The sequence below is a fragment of the Vicugna pacos genome, chromosome 3, assembly GCF_048564905.1.
Source record: "Vicugna pacos chromosome 3, VicPac4, whole genome shotgun sequence".
Taxonomy (NCBI): Eukaryota; Metazoa; Chordata; class Mammalia; order Artiodactyla; family Camelidae; genus Vicugna; species Vicugna pacos.
Window position 1 is genome coordinate 9,563,704 of NC_132989.1, and position 13,475 is coordinate 9,577,178.

The 13,475-nt window shown below is 44.0% G+C and overlaps 1 protein-coding gene across 9 annotated transcripts in view; it reads right to left on the reverse strand.

Moving 5' to 3' along the window:
* Positions 1-13,475, reverse strand: part of SGCD (sarcoglycan delta) — a 1,022,496-nt gene that overhangs the window by 132,510 nt on the left and 876,511 nt on the right. The gene's annotated exons all lie outside the window — the stretch shown is intronic.

Here is a 13,475-nt window from a genome sequence, read left to right on the forward strand (position 1 = left end):
GAGAGCAAGATGCTGTGTGGCACAGCCCAGGTCTACCCCTCTGGCATGTCCACCGGCTGTGAGCACCCTGCTGCTCCTTAGGAAGATGGAGACCTTTTCGTGGAGATGTTTGTCACATGTGGATACAAAGCCCAGGAGATGTGGCATCTCAGAGGACGCCTCTGCCTCCCCTTTCTTCCTTTTCTTTCTTTTTTCTTTTTTGTTTTTATTGAAGTATAGTCAGTTACAATGTGCCAGTTTCTGGTGTACAGCACAATGTCCCAGTTATGCTTATACATACATATATTCTATTGATTTTCATATTTTTCATTAAAGGTTATAAGATGTTGAATATAGTTTCCTACACAATACAGAAAAAAGTTTATTTTTAAATTTTTTTTAATATAGTGGTTATCATTTACAAATTCTTTCTTTCTCCAGATTTCTTGTCCTCCATGCACCCTGTGGCTCCAACCAATCTGTCTTTTGTCACAAAGGGCACCTGATTCCTCTTTCACACTGTGGCACGCATTTGAGAATGACTCAGAACAGAGGCTGGCACGGTGTTCCATAAAGGGCCTGTTAATAAATATTTCAGGTTTCATGGGACATGTTGTCTCTGTGTTAACTATTCAAATCCATCGTTTTCGTGCAAACCAGCCATTGACACTAGTCGACAGACAGGTATGCCTGTATTCCAATATAAATTTCTTCACTGACAATGACATTTGGATTCCAAATAATATAATTTTAAATTTAATATAATCTTACTTTGTCATAAAATATTCTTCTTCCTTTTTTCCCCCCACCCCCACAATCATTTAAAAATCTAACAATTATTCTTAGTTCACTGGCTATAAGGAAACAGGCAGAGGGCTGGATGTAACCCTTGGGCCACAGGTTGCCAGTCCCTGGCTCAGACATTCTTCCTTTCTAGGAGTAAACTAAAGCCAGAAACTAAAGGATGGAACTCAGACAGAACGTGTCAGTAACCAGACAGTTGTTTCTAGAACAAAGAACGTGGGTGACCATTCTCGTCTTTCTAAACCCTTGTTACCACATGGCATAAATCTGCCTGAAAATTCAGTAAAACCACTATGGACTGAATCTCAAATACAGAAAAACTACCATCCCATGATTTGTGAGGGAAAGGAGGATACATAAGGCTCCCTTTTCACCTTCAAAGTCTTATATTCCAATGGGGACAATGACATGGGTGCCAACACCTCCCATACCCGGCCGAGGACAGCAAGGGTGAACAGGGAGCCGCCGACAGCGTGTGTGGAAACTTTCTGGAAGGGTGAGACTGCTCAAGGCTTAAGGCTGTGGACTGAGAAGCAAAGGAGGTGGCTTTCTTGCTTGAGCTAAGCCTGAAAAGAAGGTGGAAATGATTTTCCCAAGTTGGAATGGAAAGATGGAGCCTTGGAGGTAGGAAGGCCGTGGAATGATGGGCTAATGTTTTCTTCCTTCTAAAGCTGGCGACTGGGGGCCCCAGCCAAGCCTGCAGGTGGCAGAATGGCAGGGGCTGTGCTGACGGGCAGCCCCCACCATGGCCTGAGGTGACTTCACAAGTTGGGGGGGGATGGGGCGGTGTCCCCAAGGCATTTTCCACAGACTAATGGTCCAGAGCCGGGGTCTCCCTCACCCAGGGTTCACTGCTGAAACGGACAGCCGGTACCCAGGACCCACTCAAGCTGTGAGAACCAGTCAACCGTGGGGAAGAACTCTCGTCCCAGTGCTGAGGAGAGGACTTCTGCCACACCAGGGCCACCGCTGCTTCACGGTGATCTCCCTACAATAGCTTGAGATTAAAACTGTGCCTGATGAAAGCAGGTTTCTGAAGGGTTTGTTTGTTTTCCAATTGGTTCAGGGAGGAAGAAATACATTGAATCTAATCTTGACACAGGGTTGTTTTTTGTTTTTTTCCCTGTCCATTAGGAAACAAATATTAGCCTAAAATACTTTCTTTGGCATTGCCTCTGGCAGGGCTTACCGGACCTATACAAGTAATAGGAGAAATCAGAACCTGGAACCTGCACGGGAGGCCCTGTGTTTCTAGGAGTTAACGTGCTAACTCTCCCCATGCTCAGCAACCTGGCACTGCGGAGAGAGGAGCGACCCGGAATGAGAGAACTCGATCAAGTCCACTGCCGCTGACCCGCGTGTCACGTGGAGCACATCACTCAACTCTTCCGCAGTTGGTTCTCTGCACGTCCTATCACCAGCTGCTCAGGGCTAATAGCATCACTGAGTCCTGTCTCTGGGCCACATGCGCAGTAGAAGCCCTGAAGTAAACTCGCTAGTTTCCACTCCTTCCTCTCCCCCCTTCTAGCTGGGTGACTTTGGGCAAGTGACTTAAAGTGTTCGAAGCCTCACTTTCTTGATAGGTGTGATGGTGCACATATTATTATTAAATTATTAAAATACGCATCTTATTAAAATTTTTAAATTTTAAATTCTCTATGTAACGAACTCATTGGTCCAGTGCCAGGCACACAGCAGGTCCTCTGTAGTTGGGAGGGTGAGGGTGAGGGGAGGGTGAGGACAGGGCAGGTTAGTGATGGAGGCAGGAGGAGGAGGGGGAAGGAGAGGTGGAGAAGGGGAGGTGGGGGGGAAGCAGGGAGGAGGAAGGGAAGAAGGCGGAAAAAGATAAAGACCTCTCTGCATTACCTAATCCTCACAACCCATCTGCGGACTAAGTCAGGCGTATCTTCTATCTCCAATATTCTGTTTCCTGATTTCAAGGGATCTCCCTCCATGTGGCCGGTTCACCATTACTGTTCAAATCCCCATATCTTCAAATACTATCTGTCTGCCCTGAATACTATTCAAATAATTCTACTCAGGAAAAAAAACTCCCAACAGCTTTGATCAAGGTTTATAGCAAGAGATAAAATAAAACCAGTCATTCCATTTTGTTGCCGTGTCAAAATATTACAATTTAGCTTCAATTGATCTATTATGTTAACACGCTGGGAAACAGAGTCTTTGCTACGTCAGGGTTCAAACAAAGAGCCTCATTCTATCCTGGGACACCTGGCTGTAATCCTCTCATATACCTGGTAAAAAAATGCTTTATTTTCTAGTTTGGGCTTATTTCCCCCTCCTAATGTTGAATCCTTTTTCTCTAGGTTCCATTTTCTGGGAAATAGCCTCAGCATTAAGTTCCAATCTTCCTGTTGATTTTTTTTTTATTCTACTATCATACTTCTAATTTTCATGAGCTTTTTGTTATTCTTTGAACTTTCATTTTAATATCATCCCTTCCTTGTTTGATTGGCACACTATCCTCTCTTAGACGGGAATAAAAATACTGCCTGGAAGGTCTGTGTTTCTGGAAGCATAAACCTTGCCATAGGGTACAGTAGTGGGGATTTGGCTAATGCAATGGAGAATCTCCAATGTCATTGTCTGTGGGCTGGTTTCATTGAAGATGAATTCTCTAAACTCCTGCCAGGAAGGTGGTGGGCTGCCAGGTATATAGAAATCAGCCCTGCATGTTGGAGGAGGAGAGGACCGGGCATGTTGCTGTTCAGGTGACAGACTTTCAATTAAACCTGTTCTCAGCGCCTCACTCCAGACTTCCTCGCTGTCTAACATCCAGGGCCGAGTTGTTCTAGTTAAACTCTCCAGAAAACCAGCCTCCTATGTCCTGCTAGGCTGGAAAGAGGTCCTTCCCCAGTTGTGGGTCAACTGCGGATGCCATCTCGGGATAGATGCTGAGTTTAACTGGTTTTTGTGCAGATTTTCCAACCAGTTCTTTCTGTCAGCCCCACTCCAGGGTGCACTGTGACTCCTGCGGGCCCTGGGCACTGCGCCCAACATGCCTCGTGGATGAGTGACCCTACTCCGCTATGCCACACAGTGGCTCTCAGTCCTACAGGGGCTCCTGGTTCCCGAGCCTTTCCAGGGCTCTGTCCCATGAATCCTCCCACTTTCTTTTCTTATTTTGCTTCCTCCACTGCAGGTTTGCAGATTCCAGCTCTGCTGGGTCCGCCCCCTCTCATCAACCCACTTTTCATCAGTTCTTTCCATGAGTTTTTCTTCCTTTCTCTGTGACCCTGTAAGTTTACCCCTCCTTCAGTTTTGTCCTCCACGTGCTGTCTTGGGGTCTCATCTCTCACTGCTGTCAGTCTGTCCAGCTCTAGAGCCATGTCATGCCTCTGCCTTCCTAAGAGGAAAGCAAGTTAAACCTATAAGTCAAGAGCAGGTAGTGTATGGTCCAGGACCCAAGAGCTTCTCTTCAGCATTGTATATATACCGACTGTCTAGAACACGCTATATATTGCCCTCGGCCCTGGAGAGCGGGAAACATATGATCTTGATCTTGGAGAAGCTCCCTGCCCAGCGGGAGACTAAGCCAATGGGAAATAACCATGGTCATAATATGATATCACTTCCATTGGGATCTATGCTCTCCTAGTAGGAAAGGCACAGATTTTAATATTTGCTTTTCATGGCAGCCAGATCAACACAGTGTGTTCTGAAGTTACTTTGCTTGATAATCCTGCTCAGTTGTATAATTTCCTTGCCCACGGAGGAGCTAGTGATCTGATCTGGGAGTGCAGATAAGCAGAGAAAACCTGGAGACAGCACATCTACAACTTCCAAGTTCAGGGAAGGCTTTCCACTCTCAGTGGGAACGAAGGTCAGAGAAGGAAGGGATGACCCCGGCTGGAAGCCTGAGGCGTCTCCCCAGAGGAGCAGGTGGCTGGCTTCTCTTATCCTCCCAACAAAAAGGCAGGGCAGTTCACAATAGCATGGTTTCCACCTAATGCTGACAGAGAAAACAGGGGAGGCTGGCCTGAGATGTAACGGTGCAGAGTGGGAGCTCCGGAGTCAGATTTAGGTTTGAATCACAACTCTACTTCTGATTAACTGTGTGGCATTGGGTAAACCATTTCTATTCTCTAAACCTCAGTTTCTATATTTATGAGAGGAAGTTAAAGGCTACCTAATGGTGAAGATATGACGATTAACAAAGACAGTATATGTCAAGGGCCCAGCACAGTAGCTACCAAAATACTTCCATCAACTGTAGTAACAAAGAAACAGACAAAACCTACAGTAGGAAGGTTCCTTGGGAAATTGTCAATTCAAGGACAGGGGGGCAAGAAATATGAGAGATGAACCTGGAACATTCTGCAGTGCCAGAACGGAAGGAAATGCTCAAAAGCAAAACAAACAAAGAGAAAACCATTGTGGGAGCATGTCAAAGGGACACAGGGACAAGTAAAAGAGCTCTGGATGGCCAAAACTGGTACAATATGAACAACAAAACAAGTATGATAGCATTGAATTACAACCCAAGGCATAAAATAAATACTCATGAGTTCATTCCGATATAAATCAATGATTCACTAGATCAATGTGAGGGAATAAATAAATCTCCCATGCAAAACTCCAAACGATTTTCAGAGTTGACTCCCTACTCCTTAAAGATGTACATACAACTCCTTAAGGACCTGTACATAGTGACTTTCTTTTGAAGCATACAGCATGGAAAGGCAGATACGGACTTTACAGTGGAGAGATGTGACAAACACCACCTCAGCCAGGCGATTGAGCTCAATGTCCACAGTGGGAGGTCATGTTGCTGGTATGCATTCTTGTTACAGGTGAAGAGAGTGACCCTTTACTTTTGGGGTCTTCGTCTTCAAAACCCATAACCTCCATCTCGTCATGGGAAAAATGTCAGACAAATCTCAGGGGAGGGTCATTTTGCAAAACATACTCCTCAAAATTGGTAAGGGCATCAAACCCAAGGAAAGTATGACAAAGTGTCACAGCCAAGTAGCGCCTAAAGGAACATGACCAATAAAGGTCCTGGACGAGATCCTTGGATATTAAAAGACAATTAGGTCAAAACTGAGAAAATCTGGATAAAGGGGGACTTCAGTTAGTAATAATATATCAATATCGGTTCATTAACTGAGACAAAGGTACCATACTCATGCCATGTGCCAGTCATAGGGGAGATGGGCTGCCAGGTATATAAGAACGCTCTGTGCTATCTCTACAAATTTTCTGTATACATAAAACTACTCAAAAATTTTTTAAGTGGTTTTTTTTTGAAAGCTATATTACACTGCCAAATTCCAAGATCTACAACTTCAGAAGGGATCTCAGAATGGCACTCATCTCTGAGAAGGCAGGAAGCTTAACATGTCACAGACAGGTGATTTCACTCTGGAGTGGATCACGTTACTAGCAAATTCTCCTTTAAACAAATCTATTTCCATGGGACTTTGACTTTAGGAATATCAAATTAGACAATGGTGGGTGGGCCTCTGAAGGCCAGTTCTCTACCCAGCGCTCTCACTCATTCTCCCCTGGGCAGCTCCCAGAAAACACGGTAATCAGAAGTCACCAGCTTCCTTGTGGTAGGAACCGTAACACTGTTTACAGTGATCAGTGTTCACTAAATAATACTAACTCCTGATATGACTAGAAAAAGGAAACTGACCCAAATTTAGATGTCATTAACATCATCCCCAAAAGTAGTTTGTGAATTTATCCCCAGCAACCATTGCATATCTCATTAGCATCATTATTATTTTGAATAGGATGCTTTAGTTGTTTCTGAACTGATCCTTGTAAAAGCATGACAAGTATTTTACAACAATACCTTCGGCACAGGGAACAATACTCAGTATCTTGTAATAAGCTTGAATGAAAAAGAATATGAAAAGGAATCTATGTGTGTATATGCATGACTGGAACGTTAAGCTGTGCACCAGAAATTGACACACTGTAACCAACTATACTTCAATTAAAAAAAAAAAAACACCAAAAAGCAAAAAATAGTACTTTCGGATGGTTATTTCTACTTTACTTTGTAATATCTTTTTATAAGGGGGCATGGGTAGATTTCTACTGTTTTGAAAACGTTTTCTTGTCATGAATAAGGAAGCTACACTGCGAAACACTGACTCAGACTAAGCTGGGAACTGGTTCAGTTTTTCCATCACAGCATCCCTGTACAGATACTCTCTATGCTGTGCCTGGATTTGGGTGCATTCAGGTCCCTCTCGATATTTAACTAAGTTGAGCTGTTCTGTTCAGTGATTCTTTTGTGGGGTTATGTTAGCATGTCAACACTGGAAGGGGACTGCCAACTTCTCTAGTGCCTGGCACATTCCTGGCACCCACTAAGCTTTCAATAAACAGCTGTTGAATGCTCAGATCAAATTAAGAATCGAGAGAGTGAGAGTTGTCAACAAAAAAAGTAATTAAATGAAGGCTGACAAATGAGAGTTTTCAAAAGGCAAACTATGAAGCATGGCTGTTGTGTTGGTCTAAGCACAAGAAACTGAGAGCAGTGGGAAGAGGCAGGACAGAGCTGTCATCAACAAAGACTTGTTTACCACCCACTGGAGTCCAAGGAACTGTAGGCGATAACACATAAGAGTTGAGACACTGAGACTCGAGATGACAGGGAGAAGCAGGGGCACAAATCGTTTCCCCCAATTGTTGCTGACATAAAGGCTGAAAGATGCCTGGCATCTTCTCTGGGTTTGGAGGACCCATCTGGCACATGATATGGAATATGCTCTCTTTCAACTGGCATTGATTCATTCCATTAACATTTTAAAGGCATCTTCTAGGCAGAAAGCACTGTTCCAAGTACTGAGCAGGTGGCCTCTGCTCTTCTGGAGCTGACAAGCCCTGGTGGGGAGGATCGGCACGAAATTAAGAGTTCCTTAGATGATTACATAATTGCAATTGCAATGAGTACAACGAACGGGAAGTGCAAGCTGAAATGAGCACACATGCCGGGGAAACCTACCCGAAGCTGGGCAGTCAGCGAAGGTCTTCTTAAAGGAGAGGCGTTTTGGCTGAGATCATAGAGGTCAATGGGAATGAGTTAGCTGAACCGAAGGAGAAAGAACTTTTCAGACAGTGATAAACATGCGCACTGGCTCGGGGTGGGCGGGGGCTGGTATATTTAAGGGACAGAGAGAAAGGACAAGGTGGTTGTGGTTTACAGATCAAAGGAGGGAGGGGAACAGATTCCCCAAGTCTGCCATCAGCTTGGCTAACTCTGCCCACACTGTCCTCTGATGAACAGAAATTTGTGATCTTGATGTAAGAAAATGCATTTATTTCTCCTTAAAGATGGTTCCTTGGGGTTTCACAAAGAAATCCTTTCCTGCCTGAGTTCATTTGTTATGTTCTCTTCTATCACATTTGAGTTTCACTTCTCATACAAAGTCTTTATTGCCCATATAATTCACTTTTGTATACAGCTTAGGTGGGAATTCAGACAAGCCACTGTCCTCAACACTACCTACCAAGAGATTATTCCTTTCCCTGCCAGTAGGTGGTGATCCCTTTACCATATATTTATTCCCAAATAAACATGAGTCTGTCTCAGAGCCTGTTCCATAGTCTGTTTCTGCATCAATACTGTACTTTGCTATTTCTATGGTTTGTGGTATGTCTTTAAGTAGTTGATAGATCCATCTGCCCACTTTGCTCTTATAAGCCAGTTAAATGATACTAAGCTTTCTTCAGAAGTGGGAAGTCACTGAAAGGTTTTAAGCAGGGGAGGGATCTGAGCGGATTCTCATCTAAACATGGTCACTCTGGCTAAGTTGTGAGGATTGACAAGAAAGAGGCAACACTTGATGTGGGAAACCAGGTGGGAGATTACTGCACTCATCCGGGTGAGAAATGATGACAGCCAGAACTGGAGTTGGGGAAGGGAAGACAAGGAGAGAAGTTAAATATATTTATTCTAAAACTGGTAAGTGACTAGGTTTGGGAATGAGGAAGGGGTAGAGTCAAGAATGGCTCTTCCATTTCCTGGCAACTGGAGAAGCAGTAGGCTGCTTACTCAGACAGAGAACAGTGAGGGAAAGAGTATTTGAGGGGAGAGTTTGTTATGTGGAAGGTTGGGGACTTAAGAATTCAACCTGGGACACATTAAGTAGGAATTGCTTCTGAGTCCGATAAATTGAGGGGTGGAGTTGGCATTTCTTTTTACTCTACATCACAGCTTTTAAGTTCCACTGTACATCCACAGTGAACACTAAAAGCTCCTTTAGCAAAATGTTCACAATTAAACTATCTCAGCTGACAAAACTCACAGAGGAATCTGTGCATTTTCATGTTGATTTTTTTTTTGGCAGCTTTAAATTTGCTTTCTACTTTCTCTGGAAAGCATTACTGGGGCTCCTGTAAGAGGGCAGACATACACTCATGCAATCATTAACTTAAAGGTAGCATCTCCAGTTAAACTTCTCATTGTTTGAAGGTTACAAAGAATTGAACTAAATTTCTCAGGGAGAGAAAAGTCAGTGATTCTTCTGGCATGCGTGTGTGGGTATGTGTGTGGGTGGGCGCTGAGGCGAGGGGAAGGGAGGGGTTCTCATTACATATACAGTAAACAAGTCAGCGGGAGACAACATTCTCAGTTAATTTACATTTGCTAGTCAAGGTTCCTGAAATGTAGCGAACCCCAAAGGAGAAGAGAAAATGTGATACATTTTCCTCTTTGGGGGTAAGGTCAGATCTGTGGGTTACATGGGACACCTTGGCTAAGAATGACTTCTTCCACAGTCCAACCCAAGAGCCCACTCAGCCTGGACTGAGTTCTAAGGGAGGGCAGCTGGTGCAGAGGTGGCTTTGGAGGTGTGTAAAGAGGCAGATGTTTTATCCTTGCTTGGCTGGGGAAGTCAAAGTCAGAGCTCAACTGGTTCCGTTTTTATGCGCCCAACACGGTGCTAGGAATTGTAACAGCAGTGTAAAAAAGTCATCTTGAGCCTTTGCTGTCTTTGGAAAGATAGCATTAAGATTCAAATAACAATCCAAAACCAATGTGGCATCAGAGACAGACTGTGAAGTGGCGCCCGTCAATGTCCAACGCACTTTCCTATAATTTAGCTCAGGTGGCAATTTCACCCTCCCAGCATGTAACATGATGCCAGCTTCAGTAACTGCTTCAACCTTCTTTCTGGTATTTCCTAGCGTTCTGCAGAAAGCTTTTTCTTAATATATGAGTAGCCATTCTTTTTTTAAATTGAAGTAAAGTTGATTTGCAACATTGTGTTAGTTCAGCAAAGTGGTTCAGTTTTATATTTTTTTCAGATTATATTCCATGGTAGGCTATTACAAGATGTTGAATATAATTCCCTGTGCTGTACAGTAAATCCTTGTTGCTTATCTATTTTATATACAGTAGTTTGTATCTGTTAAGCCCATAGTCCCAATTTGTCCCTCCCTCCCTCTTCTCTTTGCTAATCATAAGTTTGTTTTCTATGTCTGTAGGTTTCTTTATTTCGTATATAGCTTCATTTGTATTATTTTTTGGATTCCACAAATAAATGATATCATATGGTATTTGTCTTTCTCTGTCTGACTTATTTCATTTCATGTTGCTGCAAATGACATTCTTTCATTCTTTTTTATGGCTGAGTAATATTCGTGTGTGTGTGTGTGTGTGTGTGTGTGTGAGAGAGAGAGACAGAGATCTTAAGCCAATCGTCTATTGGGAACTTGGGTTGTTTCCATGTCTTGGCTATTATAAATACTGCTGCTATAAACACTGGGGTGCATGTATCTTTTCAAATTAGTTTTCATTTTTTCCAGATATATGCCCAGGAGCAGGATTGCTGGATCATATGGTAAGTCTGTTTTTAATTTCTTAAGGCATCTCCATACTGTTCTCCATAGTGGCTGCACCAATTTACATTCCCACCAACAGTGTAGGAGGGTTCCCTTTTCTCCATACCCCCTCCAGCGCTCATTATTTGTAGACTTTTTGGTGATGACCATTCTGTTTGGTGTGAGGTGATACCTCACTGTAGTTTTGATGTGCATTTCTCTATTAATTAGAGACATGGAACATCTTTTCATGCGCTTGTTGGCCATCTGTATGTCTTCTTTGGAGAAATGTTTATTTAGGTTTTCTACTCATTTTTTGATTGGGTTGTTTGTTTGTTTGTTTGATATTGAGTTGTATGAACAGTTTGTAGCCATTCTTAAAAATAAAATAAAAATCTGACCAAAAAGGTTTTGTTGTGGCCAGGGGTGGGGACAGGGAGTATAGGAAATTCAACATATTTTCTTCTACCTGTTAGCTCCACCATGCTTGTTAGGAGGTTATTAGCTCCTGAATTCCTACATCAACATATTTTGTTTAGCTTTGTGTACCCACGAGTTTGAAAATCTACTTAATTATAGAATTTTATTTTTCTTAAACTACACATTGGTAGAAAACATGGCAGGACACATTTGGAGACGTGTTACTTCACAAGTCACTTTAAATACATCTGTTAATACATCTGTTAAACATCTCTGGATTTATCTCTTTAAAAGCCATGAGCAGGCTTAGTGGAGAACCTGATGCAAGACAGGCTCTCAATAACACCTGTTGGATGGGTTAATGTCAATCCTAGTGAGTAATGTCACTGCCATTTTATAGATGAGAAGACTGAGGCTGGGTGTGGGGCATGACGTGTCCAGGCTTGCTTGCAGGTGAAGTGCAGAGAGCTCAGGACTCTGGACTCGAGCACTTCCTCTCTATTCTAATGCCATGGAATGTGAAGTCTACACCGGAGGTGTAAGAGCTGTGATGAAGGGGAGACTTTGGTAGGGGCTGGCATGGTTAGTGAAGCCTTCACAGAGTGGGAGGGAGACATGACCAGGATTTCTGAGAAAGTCAATCAACAGAGAGAGCCTACAGTGCATGGATGCAGCTTGGTCTTTGCCCCAAGAGGTCAAGCTGAGTCCAATCTTACAGCATTAAAACTCAATAGACTCCAAGATTAAGATATCCTTTTTTCATGGAAGTTTGTTTTTCCTAACCTGGAAAGCGACAGATGAAAACTGTTCTACTCCTGTTCTTTGCTGCAGAAATTCTGGAGGCCACACTTGCCTGACTTTTGGCCATATTTGCGAGCAGGGCTCTGCCACGCATGGTGCCCTCGCAGTGGCCCGAGCACCCCAGACCTGGGAGCACACAAGTGCGGGCTTTGTGGCTGGCCCCCACACATTCCTTAGCTGTGTCTGCACGTTTTCCTCCCTCAAGCAGTGGGCCTTTTGCTTTGGATTTGACCTTCCACAGAATGGTGCGTGGCCCGCTGGGGAGGAAAAAGCATCTCTGAGCAGCAGTCTGGGTAAAGAGGATGTGAGCCTTTCAGAAACAAATACAAGTGGGGGTAGGCGCTGCTAACACAGAGAGAAAGACAATTGCTGCTCACATCAGTCTTTCGTCGTGGGAGAGTTGCAGGGTAATTTGTTATGGAAGACACATGCCCAGCCCGACGCTGACAGACTCAATGGAGGCTGTCTCTTAACCTATCAATCCCAGTGACACAGAAACCAACCAACCAACCAGCCAGCCCACCTCAGACTCCTAACCCTGGGTCACTTGAGCCTTTCCTTTGGCTGTGCTATTGTGGTTGTGCTGGGCTTTGGAACCACACATGTAATAGAAAAGAACAAATCTGACTCCATATTAGATCTGTTCCTTTGGCTTTAACCCTGTCCCATTTCCTAGGCTTAGTCTTGCTGGCTCTGCACCTTTTGTGAAAGAACAGTGCCTGTAGCCTGAAATATATAGGAGAGCCTATTCTCAAGGCTCTGACCCTTAAGGATATTAACACTTTCGCACTTATATAAAGATAACAAGTTGCAGAATAGAAAATAACGTTTGTTTTGTGGCAGGTTTACAGGGACACCATGAACTGACCCACTTGGACAGCTGCAAGAACAAAGAATTCCTACACCAAGAAGTTTGCAACAACCGACCACACCCCCTCCCCTTTTTAGTATAAAATGAGCCTGAATTCTGACTTGAGTAGCATGGTGCTCCAAGACATTAACCTGCCGTCCTCTCGGTCTGCCTGCTTTCCGAATAAAGTCCCTATTCCTTGCCCCATCACCTCGCCTCCCAATTTATCGGCCTGTCGTGCGACGAGCAGAATGAGTTTGGACTCGGTAACACAGAGACCTCAGCTGAGACCCAGCTTTGACGTTTCTGAGTTCAGAGCCCTAGGCCACACAGCCTGGAGTTTCCTCAACTGGAAAATGGGGACAATCATGTGGAAAACAGGGCAGTAAGAGTAGCTCCCCTACAGAGCTGAAAGGATTAACTGAGACAGCACAGGTAAGAAACGTAGCATCGCGCTTGTACCTTTAACCACATACATGTATATACGTAAAAGCGCATCCGTCCCTGATGCTGATGGCTGATAAGTTCTGCCCACCCCAACACACCGGAAGAGCTATGAGGACATGAAACATTTCTGCTTGTCCCTGGTGGTTAAGAACCTACTGTTAGGCAGATGAGCAGGTACAGAACGTGGCTCCTCTATGGGCTAGTGGTGTGAACGAACAAAAGTGATTTAGCCTCTCTGTGTCTGAGTCGTCTCACCTATAAAGTGAAGGGAGGGTAGTACCCACCTCACAGGTTGCCGTGACCAGTAAGATAACACACACAAGGCACACAGCACAGTGCCTAAGGCGAGGGTCCTACACAGCATCTACGT